The sequence below is a fragment of the Achroia grisella genome, unplaced genomic scaffold (genome assembly GCF_030625045.1).
Source record: "Achroia grisella isolate CSIRO2021 unplaced genomic scaffold, CSIRO_AGI_Agris_v1 utg352, whole genome shotgun sequence".
NCBI lineage: Eukaryota > Metazoa > Arthropoda > Insecta > Lepidoptera > Pyralidae > Achroia > Achroia grisella.
In genome coordinates this window covers 1,043,983-1,056,956 of record NW_026712812.1, presented here as the reverse complement: position 1 = coordinate 1,056,956, position 12,974 = coordinate 1,043,983, and the positions used below count along the sequence as shown (strand labels likewise).

The following is a 12,974-nucleotide window of genomic DNA, read 5'->3' as shown; positions in this document are numbered from 1 at the left end:
GGCTGAAGACCACCTCTGTATCAAAATGAGGGGCAAGTGCAGAGGGCACTCCGAATCTGCGGAAGGCTTATGGAAGAAAAACAGAAGCAATACAGAGGGCATTCCGAAGTTATGAAAGGAGTTATGAAGCGGCTGCAGATCATTACCTGCATGCTTCTTGTTACATAAATGCAAAGAGCAGATATCTCCTTATTAGATCAGCAACATATCTCTAAATGTTTTGGTTACAACTCTATGCTTGTGGTGATTGGAGTGGCGGTAATGACTTCATCCATCAGGAGCTCCCGTTTGGTACGTTACTCTTAAAAAGCAGTGGATTTACTGAATATATCATACTTTTATAAGTCGGATAAAATGATCAGCGTTGAATTACTGATCGTGTTTGTAACAAGCATCCCATTTTTCTTATGTCGGAGCTTACAAATCAATAACCAATTTCCGTTTGTCATGTTAAATCGGCAGGCGATTGCTTTTGTAACAAGCTTGTACAGGCACGAGTACAGTCAGCTGCATATACGTAGCAGATGTATTTATGGGACATATAATCGTGGGAGACTTTGTAAAAAGTCGTCTACGTCTACGTGTCGTTCTTACCTATTTCAACCGCTATGAAGTTTATTTTGTGTTACATAATGTAATTGTCTATGATCTATAATTGCTTATTAATTTAAAATATTGTTATAAATTTACGTCAATGTCAATTAGTCAATAAATGATGCGACACGAAGTACGGTTTGTTTTCCTTCGAAATTTAAGAATAATATAACATTTTATACATTGCAAAATGCATTTATAAACAATAATATAAATGACGGTATTATGAAACCTGTGTCACAGAAAGTAAAGCGGTAGGTTAAAGCACTAGTACCCATTTTTATGGAGCTGACTGTATTAATCTTGACTAAGGTCAAGGTTAAGACCTCCCAGGGCACTCCACGACTCTCCCCAGACACTAAATCAGTGCGATAATGACAGAATAATTCTCATACTGTCTACTAGTTACGGGACCATATTTTTTACTCAGGACAATTCACACAGCACTACCTAGTCCCCAGCTAAGCAGAGCTTATGATATCGGTGCTAGACAACTCTTATAAATACTTAATTACATTTTTTGTAAATATATACATACACATAGAAAATACTTAGACCAAATTTAAACAATCATCTTCATATTGGTATCGAACCCGCAAGCATCGGAAGTAAGGTGGTGTACTAAACCACTAAACCACCGAGGCCGTTCAGGTAGACATTGCACAAAGGTGGGCAATCACAGACATTTGTGCCGCCAAAAATATGGCTTTGTAAGCTGTTTCGGTTTATGCTGCAAGACGTGACAGAGGAATTAGTGGGTACGGAAGCATGATACTTTAGTTCCGAGAGAAGGGGATTGTTCGTAACGTGGACTAATAACAGCTTGCTAGTAATACACAATATCAGGTTGACCTCCACGTGGTTCCCCTGAAACCGTCGTGATAATTTCATGGTGAATTTACTACGATTGACTAACTGATCTGACCTCTCCTGTCATCCTCCTACCTCCACCTCCTGATGCCCCGCCAGCGTAAACTATTAGCGCTGGCAGGTGCACCATTCCATTATCATTCATAAGATACCTTAATTGTAAGGTGTGGTTACGAATGAAGGTTATCTCGAGCGTCATATGTTGACGTAATATCCGTGATATTGTTCATGTACTTGTATACCGACGAGTATGTATCACTTTCCATCAGATATGTCACCAGATTTACATTCACGTTATTCATTCAAGTCACCTAATAAAATCACCCCAAATTGGGGTGTACTGCAAAGTCATGACAAATACCGACCGTTTTATGTTACAGACGCTTCGCAGAATTCGAAGCAGTTCCGCCGCCTTAACTTGTCAACTATGAAACCAGGGCTGCCAACCTTAAAACACTAAGACTCGTTTAAATAAATAAAAACATTGCTAAAACCTCGTACATTAATAATAACAATCATTTATTCAGTATAGCATAGTACAGTGTGAAAAATATAAAAGAACTTAAAAACTATACTTATTGTTGCGGCACCAGCTGGTGCCACAGCGTGTAACTTGAACTGCAGGGCTGATTTTCAGTAGAGCCACCGCGCGGCACAATTTAGCAAAACTTGATCTTAAAATATTCAAAACAGCAGGCCTTTATGAGAGGGTGCGGGCGGATACTATGGGACTTTTACCCACGAAAACCCCTGATGTTCCTTCACACCGCGAAAATCCGCCGGACGCACGGGAGCACAAGATTCGTCCGCACGCCGCGCCGGCCGCGTTCTCCATGACGGAGCCGCCTCCTAGTGTGGGTTATGGGGACCACTGCGTATTCACCCTCCACGGACCACTCCGCGCCAAGTGGTTCTTAACCCTAATACAACATAGTATTTGGACTAATATTTTTAGGTTTTCTAGTACCATAGATAAAAAATCTCGCTTTTATACGAGAATATGGTAGCATCCCTGCAGAAACTGTGTTTCTACTCTTAATTCAATTTTAGTTCATGAACTAACTTTATTGTTAAGTAGTTGTCGCTTGTGGATAAAATGTGCCAAATATAATCTTAATAAGACCGCCTTATGTAATAATGTTTGCCGTGAATACATAAATACTAACTGAAACTTGACTTTACAACCGACATTTGTAACTTGGGGAGTAAATAACTTATGTGTTTATGTTATGTGTATTTGAGGTTTACATTTATGACGTTATAATATTTTTTTATATCAATAAGTTTGAACGGCAGTGTAGTTTAAATTATTACTGTTTGCCCTTACCATCATACTCGTGAACGGGTGCTGCTTGTGGGATTGTTCGGTTACGGTTACTGATTAGTTTATTTCCTTTTGACAATAATCAATAATATTGTGGTCAAGATATTTTCCCAAATATATTTTAAAACTGAATCGGTAATTTTTCTAATCATGTACAAGCTCATTTGAAAAGAATAAGAGCTGAGTTTCTTGTCAGTTTTTTTTACCTCGAAAGCAGTAGATTTGTCATATCATAAGAGTCTGTAATAGACTTATACGAATACAGATAGGTATGTTGATTTTTATTTCATTTAATTTTTAATACTTATCACTAATAAATATTAAGTTAAGTGTTATGTTTCTAGGGTGTTGTAGTATATAAATACTATAGCATAATAAATAAATAAAAGCAACATAAAGGTAAGTAAACATAAGGTAAAGTAACATAAATTACGATTCCAATCAAAGATATCTCCAAATAACATTACATTACATTCTCTAAATTACAACTTATCTAAATTAAACCGGAGTACATTATGTGTGTAGTTGTTCAGATAGGCTAGTTAATTGCTCGGCTAATGAGTCAAGGTTTGGAGCGCCTGATGGTTGCGTAAAGCAATAATTTATACTATGTACTTGATTGCTATAAACTTATACGCAGGTGTTACTATTACGTACAATACCGAGATGTATCTGTGCTTGTATTTTTTCAATAAACCAGCCTGTGCTAATGGTATGCGCTGGAGGGACTGTGGAGGATTATAATGTCATTATAAAGTCAGGTCAGTTAGCCCATCATCGTAATTCATCAGAAATCAATACTAGGAGGACAATGAGGATGGATACTTACGAATGTGACACCCCCATTAGTAACATTCCCCCAATCTTCCTCTGTAATTGTGTTTCAATTATATTGTTATTGTTTATATTGTTTATATTGTTTTGATTTACTGACTAACTGACTTATGAATAGAAGGAAGGAATCGAACCTGCGACCATCGGAAGAAAGGCGGTGTGCTAAACCGCTTGACCACAGAGGTTGTTGAATTATAAATTATCTTAAAATACTGTATTCTTTTCACTAGGCTTAAGTATCTACGTACACATATACCTACCATATGCTAATGGATTTTGTTACATAGGGAAAGTAGCATATTTTTTTGGTTTGTTTTTAATAAAACCAAAAAAATAAGCTAATATAATGATAAAAAAACTTTGAATGTTAAAAAAAAGTAATGAAGATTGAATTTCAATCAATCTCTTGAGCTATGAGCCCGGGTCCTGGTGCACAAGACAACTGATATAAAAATTAGGCGTTAACGTATGAAATTACCGATTTGTACTGAAAAATTGAAATTAGTTTTTTTTTTTTTGTAAGATGTGATATATTTGTATAATCAAAATATTTACCCTCATTATCTATGTCTAGTGTCCTTCTGTAATTGTGTTTAAATTATATTGTTATAATTTCTTTGAGCCCGAGTCCTGCTGCACCGAAGCGATTCGTTTAAAAGATATACAGGTACGGATACAAGTATGTCAATAACAACAAATCGAATTGATCCCGAATTTATGACGTATATTCTCATGTTTCGCCATTTTATGGTATTACTATCGACGATTTATTGCATAGATGTTTTCAGTTTATTCATATTTTCTGTTATTTTTATTTGAGTGTATTAGTATTAACATTAGTTATAGTATTATTTATATATTAATACGTAAAGTAAAAACTTTGTTCCCCTTTTTACAAAAGTTGCGCGGACGGACGAGTATGAAATTTCGCACACTTAATATATAGAAGTAGCGCTAAATGCTAATTCTTATTAAAATTTTGTATAAAAAATACATTAAGATCACTACACAAGTATTACCACAGATAATATAATCTTACATAGTATTTATACACACTCCTATATATTTGACATACACACGTATATGTATGTGTTTATACTTGAAGTCTGTGGTAAAATTGAGAATAGATTAATATTGTTTGTCTTTAATATTATTTGTTCTCTAGTCTGAATGTTAAATTAATTACTGTGCTACTAGTTAATATTAATAGCAAAACAACCAGATATTTAGGCATAGAATCTTAATCCTTCGGGATGGTAGCACTTAAGTGGAGCCGCGGTGATCGAATGATGTCGTAATCTCTGTGATACATTTCTTGTATTTAGGTGACGGTTACCCTTACTGTTAGGTCGAAAGCTTGTTTACCATTCCAATAAATAAAAACAGCAATATTTATAATATTAATACTAGATTTAAATACAAACTTGCTGGCCTCAAGTGTCGTTTAGAAAATGTCAATAGGTCTTTTATGGGAATAGGTATAAAAATTTACAATAAGATATCAAAGGATATAATGGAATTACCCTTGAATAAATTCAAAACATTTGTTAAATCATATTTACAGAGAAGGGCCTATTAAAAGGGCCGGCTAAAATGTCTTACATGAATGAATGATTTTTGAATTTGAAACTATATAAAATAAAATATACACTTCTGACAGTCGCTCGATAATAAACAAGCCTGTATATCTTCTTTAAATTCAAATATATACGAAGTCAAATGGAGGCTCGTCAAGTGGCCATTCACCATAACGGCGACTATTGATAATGCCTCTGATTAACCTATCTACAATATATAATATCATATCCCTGGACAAAGTCACAATAAGTAATAACGAATAACATACACTGAATAATAAATAATAATATTTCAGGACAATTCACACAGCGCCATCCAGCCCCAACCGCCAGTCCCAATCTAAGCAGAGCTAATGTTATAGGTACTAGACAAATAATATAAGTCTTTAGATTTTTTTTGTAAATACATACACAATATACGTAGAAAACACCCAGATTGATTGTATATTTATCCTCATGGATGTGCGCTAAATGGAATATCATCTATCGGAAGTAAAGTGGTAAGGTGTGCTATACGGCTGCACCGTCGAAGCTATATCAAATGACAGCCCTGATTGTGAATCTACTTTATTTTTTAATTAAAACTAAAAAAATAATACTTAATTTAGACTTATGTTCTAAAAATGTGTAAACAAATAATTGAAAAAAAAAATTAATACATAAAGTAGGTAAATACCAGGTTTCAGCGAATGGCAGTAATTTTATATTAACAACGTGAAAAAGACTCCATATCTACTGAAGTTGCCAAAGGAATATTCAAGTTGTTTATAGTATATTTTTCACTTTATAAGGCTTACCTTTTGTGCTTTGTTCCGTACGTTCTTATATTACGTTATTATATTTATAACTTTCCTTTTTTACACACCTACTTAGAAACATGGCCTAGATAGCTCGGGTGCTAGTACTTTATAAATCTATACTAATAATAAATACGAAAGTCTTTCTATCTGCTTGTTATGTTTTTTGCACTTACTTCCGATGATCACGGGTTCGATTTCTCGCACGGAGCAAACATTTGTATTCATCAGTACGATTGTTTGTATAGATCTGTGTGTATTCTATGTATTATTATATATTTACAAAAAAATATATATCTAAGTATTTATCAGTTATTTAGTACCCATAACATAAGCTCTGCTTGCCGTAGGACTAGATGGCGCTGTGTTTATTGTCCAGGGTTATTTCTTTCTTCATTTATTATTTACTGTTACTGTAAAAATAGATTGTACCATGAGGACCGACATAGGCTATCTTTTATCTCCAAAAAGCAAACAAAGTCGCAGTTAACAGCTAGTTTTGTTTTAATGAATTACCCTACCTATGTCACTCTATATATACCTTCTAAACTGTAAAAGAATTTGTCAAATCGGAGCAGTGGTGCCGGAGTTTTTCATACCAAAATCCTCTGTCACTCTTTCTAATATTAGTACTGTTGCCGACCGACCTTCTTTTATAATTATACTAAGTTTAAATCCCTGTTTCTTAAATATAATTTTGATGTTACTTTTATTGTTTTATTACTTTTACTATTAGGCTTGTGACAAAATATTTAAGATTTAAGATTGGTGACTTTTTTTAAATACTACGACGGTGGTAAACAAGCATACCGTTTACCATCAGATACGCCATCTGATGGTAAACGGTTAGCGAAGCCTATAGACACCTGAAACACCAGGAGTGTCACGTGTCGTCTTAAAGGTCGGCTTTTAGAAATATTAATATAATCTTCTTGAAAAACCCCATGCTATAGTCTTTAGAGAAAACGTCGGTAAGTAGTTCATTCCACAATCTAAGTATACGCGGGAGAAAGCTTCTCTGAAGCCGCACTGTCCGGGACTACTTATTTTCATTACTAAAGACATTCTGCCCCTGCTGACAGTAATAAGTAGGTACGAGTACCTATAGATTAAAATAAGCAAAGATCAGCGTCTCTGTTCTGTGAAAATAATAAGCTGACGTCCCACCTGATGGTAAGTGATTACTATAACATATATGAACAGCATGATGGATCTTACAAAATATGATGCTCATACGTTTTCATGATCCTATTTGTACCAAGTAATTTCAAAATCGCATCTTATTCTTTAAACCAGAACACAGCTTGTAGTATAACTTACTAGCTGTGGAATTAGGTAGTAGAGAGAAGTTCTCTCCTACTACCTAATTCCGCCATCTTTACAGACGGTTTTCTACAAAATATCCCTTTGATATTATATTTATATTCATAGTAATACCTACATTGAAATTTATTAAAGGTTAGGTACGGATTGCAGATTTCATGTCCAGATTATGTTTGATTAAAATTATTTGGGTTAGCTTTATTAATTAGTAAAGTGGACGTTACTTTGTATAATTATGAAAATGACAATATATTAAAGTAAATATTATCAACTAGCCTTATACCACAGTGCTTCTCGAATGGAAATTACTCCCTGATATTGTAAATTTCTAATTTTAGTAATATTATACATGCGAAAGTAACTCGGTCTGTCTATATGCCTGTCTGTCTGTTTCGCTTTCACGCCAAAATTACTAAACCGATTTAAATTAAAGTTGGTACACAGATAGTCTAGAACCTGAGAGAGGAGGACATAGGCTACTTTCCTTACTTTTATAAAAAAAGGGGAGATGAAAGTTTGTATGGAAATATTGTCATTTTTAAAGCTAGTATAAAATATTTATTTTATAGCATAAGGGGCAAACGAGCTTACGACATACCTGTTAGTAAGTGATAACCGCTGTCATTTATCACCCGCAATACCAAGAGAATCGCAGATGAGTTGCCTGTCTTTAAGGAGAAATAAACTCTTACTTTGAACATTTGAATATTGTATTGTCCATTGAATGGGCATGATTCCACAGTGTGTGTCATAGCAAGAAGTTTCTAGGAAAAACGTACAATGGAATACCATTAAGTGTGTCATAGCAATACATTAATGTGTTCAGGATGGTTTTATTTTTTTGTGGTGATTGAATTCAGCTACTGGTATTAATTCGGAATCTCTCAAATAATCAGTGATCTCTTTCCAATGCCGTGATCATCATCATCATCATCATCATCGCAGCGTGACGAAGACGTCCCTGCGTGGTCGAATCAGAAATAAAGAGATCCGCAGAAGAACCAGAGTGACCGACATAGTCCGAAGAATTGCGACACTGAAATGGCAATAGGCAGGGCACATAGCTCGTAGGACAGATGGCTGTTGGGGCAATAAAGTTCTCGAGAGGCAACCACGGACCGGAAGACGCAGTGTGAGAAGGCCTCCAGCAAGGTGGACTAACGATCTGGTCAAGATTGCTGGAAGGCATTGGATGCGAGCAACGCAGCACCGATCGTCGTGGAGAAATTTGGGGGAGGCCTATGTCCCAAGACTTAATTCTGTTGACTATTTGAGTTTATCCACTTGTAGTTTTTTTTCTTCTTCCTTTTTTTTCCGCAGCTAACCTTTACAGCTTAAGGGCGAGTGCAGATGACACTTTATATCCGCGGAAGGAGTTATGGAGCAGCTGAAGGCCAAGAGCTAGTTGACGGATACAACTTTAGAATAAGAACACTGATAGGATTTCGAGCTCCTCGGCTCAGACCGTCGTAATTTCGATCCCCGTTTGATTTGGACGGGGGATCAATCGATAAGGCGACCATGCATACAGTAGAAAAAGTAACAAACGTGCTGTTACTTTTTGTAACGTGCATTAAAGTTATATAATGTAATTAAATAAATTCATTCCTCAAACTATATAATAAATATATTGGATGTTGGTGTCATATAAAGCGTATTCGCCGATCCTTCAGATAGTAAGCTAATGCAATTTGTTCACTGGTGAGGTAATGTAGCAAATAGTTTTACGGTAAAATGGGACTTGCCTGTACTTTTAGTTTGCACAAAAGTCCCTGAATTTGAATATAAATAAAATAATCTACAATATCTTAACATGGCAGTATCGTAGAGTGGTACTGAAAATTATAAAAGAGCACAATGACGTGAATTAATGTCCGTTTCACGCTTCATATTAATTACAGAGTACTTTATACGAACCTCCATTCGCTTCTAATTAATTTGAGCAATAAAAGTGGCTTGTTACTTCAGAGCCGAAAATTTCTGAGCCTTTTAATAATATAACATGATTATTATTCATCATTAAAAGTGATTTGAAGCCTATTGTTTGTACACCGTAAATATTGCTATTATTTTTATTAAAATACTAATCGCAAGACGGTCGAATTTTTAATGGGTGATAATGAACTGGTGCTCTCGTTTATGATACGGTGGCTGGCCCTAGTCAGTGGAGAATGATGGGGTGAATATTCCTACTCAAACTGTTTCTTCAACTACTTCGCCGTCAATGCGCTGTCGGATCTAATTAAGAAGTCAGGTCAGCTACCAACCAACCCAACCACGAGGGTATCTAAGGGAAATCGTATAGAGGTCCACCAGACACGGTACCTTGCTACAAATTGAATAACTATATATATACATATATGATACTAGGGACATACTTTTAAAAAAAATACAAATCAGTTTAATATACCCTATAAAAATTACGCAGTTTTTTTATAGCATATAGGGCGAATATGAGTTTAACGCTCACCTGATGATATGTGATTACCGCCGCCCATGAGCACCCGTAACACTAGAAGAATAGCAAATGAGTTGCCGGCCTTTTAAATTCTGAGCTAACAAATAAAGAACCTTATTTTAATTTTGTTAAAAAATTAACAAATTTATAGCGCGCCTGGATCTTCTAGATGATAAATGATGATAACAAATGTTTTGTTCCAGCACTGCCTCAGTTAGGAAACTCATATGTAAACAATTCTTTAACGGTATATAGCCGTACCTTATTTGTGTGTTCTGTGGATACACCATTACTTATGGGTGTGTTAGTTTGTTTACTTGTACTGTATAATTACAACTGACACTGTCACGTGATTGCTTTGATTTGTTAAAATTGGACAATGAAAATTTTAATCTAGTAATACTATTAGCGAAGATTATGATTAGCATAGGACAATTTAATATGACAAGTAACATGTAAAATTACACTCTTAATCTTCCTAAAAAAAATAAATAAAAAAATACAAAATCTATACAATCAAATCAAAATCTAAACAAATGAAATTTGTCAAAGAAAAGGTTTTACTCAATTAATCAATACACACTATAGCAACCTCAACCTCAACACAATATTGGATTGACAACAAATTAAACAGGGCTCGGTGATAAATGAATAAAATCAAGTTCAAATTGATTGATATTGGATTCTGTCTGAACTAAATCCAAGATTTTAGTTTCAAGGTACGCCCCGGTCTGCCGCAAACCCATTTGTAATACCAAGAACTTCCATTACGATGCGGCATATTTGATGCCATCACAAAATTATTCCATATTTTAGGCAAATAGGTTTTCGATGTGACACACCTATTCAATATATATTCATATATTGACGACCTCGGTGGTCTAGCGGTATAGAAGACCATTTTTCTTCAGAAGATCATAGGTTCGGTGCCTTGTGCGCTACAAATGGCTAATTTGATTTTTATTAATGAAATTTAAAGATAAAATGTAAAACGAAGCTTATTAAAAATAACAAAAAAAAACCATATTCAACGTTTAGTATTATGTTATCTGACACTAACAGTCCTCTTAGGGTATACGTGTAAATAATGAATTTAACCATTATAAAATTTTTTTAACCAATATAAAAACGCGCCAGCAGCGTTGGGAAAATCTGTATTCGAATTACATTGTCAACTTGTGGCACGAGTATAGATTATAGTCTTCGACATTTTGCGGGGAAATGAGGTAAAATCAGTTTCCTTAATAAGCCACAGGGATAACAAGAATGGTAAGATTGAAATCGTTGGTAGCAAAATCAGATTTTTATATAATGAAAATGCCAAACTAGCTTTCGGACCACATAATGGAAATCGGTAACTATATATATAAATAGCACTATTTCAGAGGATTAAGATGTCATGTCCCTAATTCTGTCATTTCACTCACTAATCCGACTCTACAATGGAAAAACAGCTTTTAGAGCAAACTGCATGGCTGCTAATGAGAAGTACGTAAAAAATTTTATAATCTACCTCTATTACATAATATAGGTATGTTGCTAACTATGGGGCCATTCTCCCCATAACCATCAATAGCAGTCCCCCAAATCTAGTTGAGGTGGTGTATCATTAATATAGATTGTAAAATAACAGCACCTATAAAATAAATATTGAATTGATCGAGTAAATATTTTCATTCGATTCGAGAGAAAGTCAATCACTAAAAAGATCGAATCATAAAAATCTTTTTCCAATTCATCACGGAAACGAAGTTATTACGTACGCAAAATAGAACAAAACGTATCTCTCAAATTTACATTTTTGCAACGCAAACTTTTAGCGTTAGACAATTACAGTTGTACCTTTGTTTCTCTTTGAAACTGTTAGCAAAATTGTAACTAATACACGATTACACGACACGGTATTTCACAGGTGATCAGGACGGTTAAATTAAAAAAAAAAAATCAGTTCTTACTTTCCATGAAAATCTTTAAGGTTTTATTTTAAGACTATTTTTTATATTATTCAGTTTTTACTTTCTATAGACACCATTAAGATTTTTAAGTTATCAACAATCCGTAATTAGATCTATGCTCTGTGGATAGCCGCCCGCCATTTTGCAGTGATATTTTTTTATTGCAAAAAACGAATAATGCGGGACTGCAAGAGCTGGCGGCAAGCGTGCTCTCTTTCTAATTCTTCTCTTTCTTTTGGCTTTATAAACGCGCGTGAAATACAATAATCTACACATACCCCAAGTGTAGATTTTTGTATCTCTTTTATTGAAGTGTATAGATTTAAATAGTAACAATTAGTAGATCTTTCCTAATTTTATAAACGTGAAAGTGTCTATGCCGGATTTTAGAGGGATAAAAATAGGATATTAATGAAATTTAACGTGAAGATACATTGGACATAATATGAGCCCATATTGTTATTATGTTATAGCCCATATTAAACACGTCGGAAGTAACTCAAAAATAAAACTGATAAATTACGTGGAATGGATATTGCTCTGTACTATATAATTTTAAGGCGTTGTTTGTAGGCTTCAAAGTACTAATATTATGAAATATATTTGTATTTTACCTTTTCATAACCAAACAGATCTTAATAACATTTGATGTGAGTATAGACGTATTACGAGAAAATATGGCTCATATCCAATGAGCTATATTTTATCTCAAAAATAAAATATGTTGATGTAAACAACTTATTTAAGAATATTCTGCAATTTTTGGTGTAATCTGTAGTGATGGGTACATCGATGATTCCAGAACATGACATTTAATCGATAGTTCAAAACTTAGGAAAGTTTTGTAATGAAATTGCTGCTTTGAATTTGAAATTCTGTAGCTAAATTGAACAATTAAATATCAAATTTATTAAATCTATAGGTATCGGGCTTCTTAATTGAAACTTTAATAACATAGAAATTTTCGTGCCAATGTAATAAAGGTTTATTAATAATAAATATTAATTAATACAAAACTTACACTAATATTACAAATCAGAATGTATGTGTGTCTGTCTTTTTACAGATGAAAGATTTTAAGGAGACTTGAATGAAGATATTTTTATTCTATGTAAAATAATCTGAAATGGGGGAGAAACTCTATTTCAGAGAAAGTTCACGGTAACAGCTATAACCTATATATCAACCACTAGCAGTTACCATCGCCTTCGTCTATCTGTTTGAAATAATCTATAACTTGTT

General features: G+C 34.2%; 1 protein-coding gene across 1 annotated transcript in view; it reads right to left on the bottom strand.

Moving 5' to 3' along the window:
- The window catches only part of LOC131843847 (ankyrin repeat and fibronectin type-III domain-containing protein 1-like), a 273,742-nt gene that overhangs the window by 82,621 nt on the left and 178,147 nt on the right, over positions 1–12,974 (bottom strand). The gene's annotated exons all lie outside the window — the stretch shown is intronic.